Raw genomic sequence first — 4428 nt, 5'->3', positions numbered from 1 at the left:
CCCTCCCCCCCCCCCCGCCGTGCCCCTCTCTTACTCTTTCTCTCTTTGCGACGGCGACGCACCTTCCTTCCAGGCTCTCTTCTCTTTAGCTTAGGCCACAACGCGACGTCCAAGGAGCTCTCTCGTTCGGCATGTTGTGCCCCTCTTTCTATCTTTCTTCTTCACCCCTTTGCCTCCCAAGATAGGGGGCAGTCGAGACGCGATGCAAACTTGTCTCTCCTTCTTTTTTTCCTCTGCCATCGCTAGCTCTCTCTCTCTCTCTCTCTCTCTCCCACTTCTTCCTGAGAGCGAATTCGTGGCTCTTTCCTTGCTCGCGCGTGCACTCTCTTGCTTTTTTTCCTCCTCTCTCTGTCATCCGTCTCTCTCGCGCGCGAACGCAAACGCGGCGTACCGAGCGGGAAACCAACTCGAAATTCACCGGTGACGGAGCGCGGATTGGCCGTTCGTTAACCACGTGGGTGACCCCACCGATTCCCGCCTCTGCTCGCCATTGGCTGTTTTTCGCACGCCGGTTTTCGCAGCCGTGTACGCGCGCTCCGTCTGCGTGCATGCGTGCCTATCATGCGTGCACGCAAACGCGTGAGCGTGCATCCTTCTGCTCCTTCTCTCGTTTCCTCTTGCGACTTTCCTCTTCCTTTCTCTCTCCTTCTCTCTTTCTCGCTCTCTCTCTCTCTCTCTCTCTCTCTCTCTCTCTCTCTCTCTCTCTTATTCCCTCTCGCTTTACGCCAATCGCGCATACAACGCGAACGTGCGTTTGTACGAATGCGTATGCATGTGAGTCCTCACTTGTGCCTCCACGCTAGGTCTGCAAAAATCTACCGGGTGTTTTTGAGGAACGATAAGGTGAAGTCTTCGAAAGATGGCACGAGAAATCTTTTGTATAGAATTGTTGCCAATAATCTTATAAGAAGCGACGTAGATTCTTCTAATACTTTTTATAGACTAGAGCGAAATTTCATTAAATATTTTGAAAGTCGAAATATGTTAGAAACATCCCGAAAGATTTTTTTTTTATAAAAATGTGATATATCTTCATTACATTGATAATTCTGAAACAAATATTTTATTAATGATTTTGAAAGATAGTTTAGATTTGAAAGATAGTAGAAATATTTTAAAGAATTTAATAAAAGATTTTTTTATAAAAATGTGAAATGTTTTAATTACAATGATTTAATATTATAAATATATATTAATTATATTCTATTGATTTTATGTAAAATAGATAAATAGATTTAATACAACAATTTATCATTTAAAATAGATAAATAGATTTAATACAACAATTTATTATTATTTTGTATTTATTAGTTTAGTTAACAAATGCCAATGCCAATGACATGACATATGTCATGTCATTTCAATTAGATAACATATTTTTAACAACATATTTTTAAAAACATAATTTTTAATATTTATTTTCTGATAATGAAGATACAAATTAATTATAACTTGAGTGAAATCATATGTTAAATTTGAAAGAATGGCTTCGAAATGTTGGAATATTTGAAAGAATATTTTGTGAAAATTATAAATATAGAATAAATGTTCCAAATTTTTCCTTTATAAATATTTTTCGTGACAATCTATCTACTTTTCAAAGATGTAATTAATAATAAATTAATTTGTATATATACATAAATTACAATAAATACATAAATTATATAATATTACATAAATTATATAATATTACAATATTTGAAATCTTTTATTATTATTAAAGTCTTTTAATAATATCAGTATTGAAAACAAAACCAAGCATAAAGTTAATGTTTCACATAAAAAGATATCCGAATTCAATCAAGTCAATAGTATATATATGATGCACGTGATATTTTTCAACGTGTTCAACTTTACTGGAGGAAACACGGTAGATAATAATATTCAGGACCGAGCGCGTTACAATGTAGGACGAATTACAATATGAAACGCCGTATGTCGGTGTTCCATTAAAATTAGGCTGCTGAGGAGAGCATGCTAATTATTCCGCGAGCTCCACAAAAGTTCCTTCGCCCTGGTTCTCTCGCCCGACGATCCTGCCGTCCTTGCGCACCATATAGCTCTCTCTTTCTCTCTCTTTCTCTTTCTCTCTTTCTCTCTTTTTCTCTTTCTCTCTTTCTTTCTCTCTCTTCTTCCTTGCCTGTGCAGGGATAGACAAATCCCACTCTTAGAGTAGTATATGCCTCTTACAAAAGGGGTGGAGTGAGACAGCTGGCCATGTGCCCAGGGTCAGGGTGCTATGCTCGGAGCCATGGAAGAGGACGAAAAAAGGAAGAAACCGCGCCCATGTTGTTTCTATTCACCTGCCCGTGCTCGAGCGCCGAGCAAAGACGTCGTTAATAAATTACGATTAATTAGCGGGAAGCGGGAATCCGAAACCTACCACGCTAGTGACCGCGGTTTAATTACTGCGACGTCAACGACACCATTTGTGTTATACAATTCGCGCTTGTGCTCATTATGATTGATGTGTATCCATGGTATTATCAGCGAAATGCGGAAAAGCTAGAAAGAAATAAACTAATAAATCTTTTCTTTAGGAAAAATTTCTTTTTTACTACAACGTCTGTAAAGTAGCAGTGACATATGACATTTTCTCTCGATTTTTCCCTCTTCCCTCATATTTTATTCTTTTTCTCCAATTATATTTTATTTCGGTCTCTCTCTCTCTTTCTTAAATGCTACTACATCACAAAAATATATATATATATATGTGTGAATATATGTATAAATAAAAATGTACATCCGGAGTTTTTTGAACCCGGATTCATATATTAAGCTCAAATAACTATACATATTAAATATTCTTTCCTTCTTCTATTTATACTTGGTTAAAATAAAATAATTATTATTAATAAAACATCTGAAAGAATCGAAAAATGATTTTGTAGAATGAGTTTGTAGAATTTTTTCTCTATAGGTAGGTGTGTATCTAAACGTTTTATATTAAAAGTTTCATTCATATATATTTATATTTCATTTCATATTCTGTTTACATTCTATTTATTTATTTATGTTTCTTTATATAAATTTACAAATAAATATTAAATACATTTTAAATACATCTATATATTATATTGAAATATTTTTGTTATTGAATTATTGAAATATTAGAAATATTTAAAAAGTTTTAATAAATATGCATTATAAGAAATCTTAATTAAATTTGAAATAGTTAATTTTGCCTGTAGCGATTTCCAACAGATTGGAAATTGCTTTATTAATGTGATCCAATAAAATTTTTCGATGGCTATGGTTCTATATTCTAAGCAAAGTTCATGGTTTCGATTTTTTTCTTTCTTTTCCGCATCGATTTTTAACATAAGATTTCAAATTTTTATATTATTTTTGCTTCAATTCTAATTAAATAATAATTTTATAATTTTTATTAAGACAATGTATAAATTTGAAGAATATGATAATAACATATTAAATCCACATCGTAAAAAATTTATACGCTTATAAATATTCTTGATTATAAATTAATATATATTTTTAAAATATTCAGCATTTTTTATGTGTCAATGACTGTTTTTTATTAAAAAAATTTAAAAAATTTTTCTTTTTATACTTTTTTGAACTTACAATAATAATATAAAATCTACATATAATCTATATACAACTTGATAAATTTGATCGCGTTTGTACATGAGAGTAATTCAATAAATAAACAGACCAACACGAGAGGAGGGTGAACAACCATATCTATAACATGGTGGTTTTCTTACAAGAATGTCAATTGACTATCAAGTATTGTTTCTTACCGCTACACATATTTCCAATACTCTATTTCTAGTATAATCTAAACATAGATAACATAAATATTGTAAAATTGTTAATAAAAGAATATTATTGTTGATTTTTTTAGTTAAGAATATGAAACTGATTTTTTCAAAAAATATATGCTGAATTATACATATTATATGAATTGTAAATTTTTATGGAAGGTGGAAAAATTATAAAATAATCATATAAGCAACGTTGATAAATTATATATGAGAACCACAAAGAAATTTATTAGAAGTATCAGATATTTGGAAAAATATGTTGAAGAAATAATTTTATTTAATCACAGAATTGCTATTAAGATGTCAAAACAATATTCAAAATTATTCCGCATACTCAACTTTTCAGAAAGTGTATAGAACCGAAAAAATGATATCTAAAAACTATAATGAAAGGAGATAAAGGATAAGGATGTATTCGTGAATAGAGTGATATTGAAAAATAGAAATAATTTTGTCTCTTTAAAAATAAATCTTTATGTGAATTATACTTGTTTGTACGTTTACTTATCGATCCACCCTTGTACTTCGATTTTTGAAGACCGCAGCATCTCCGTTTCTCTTCGACTGTGCCGATCAAATGAAAGGGACGCGAGGGAAAATCCAGTCAATGGAAAATGAATTGGAAACAGGCAATGCGGCA

Source organism: Pogonomyrmex barbatus, unplaced genomic scaffold (assembly GCF_055798465.1).
Source record: "Pogonomyrmex barbatus isolate J1 unplaced genomic scaffold, ASM5579846v1 scaffold3, whole genome shotgun sequence".
NCBI lineage: Eukaryota > Metazoa > Arthropoda > Insecta > Hymenoptera > Formicidae > Pogonomyrmex > Pogonomyrmex barbatus.
This window is presented reverse-complemented; position numbering follows the sequence as displayed.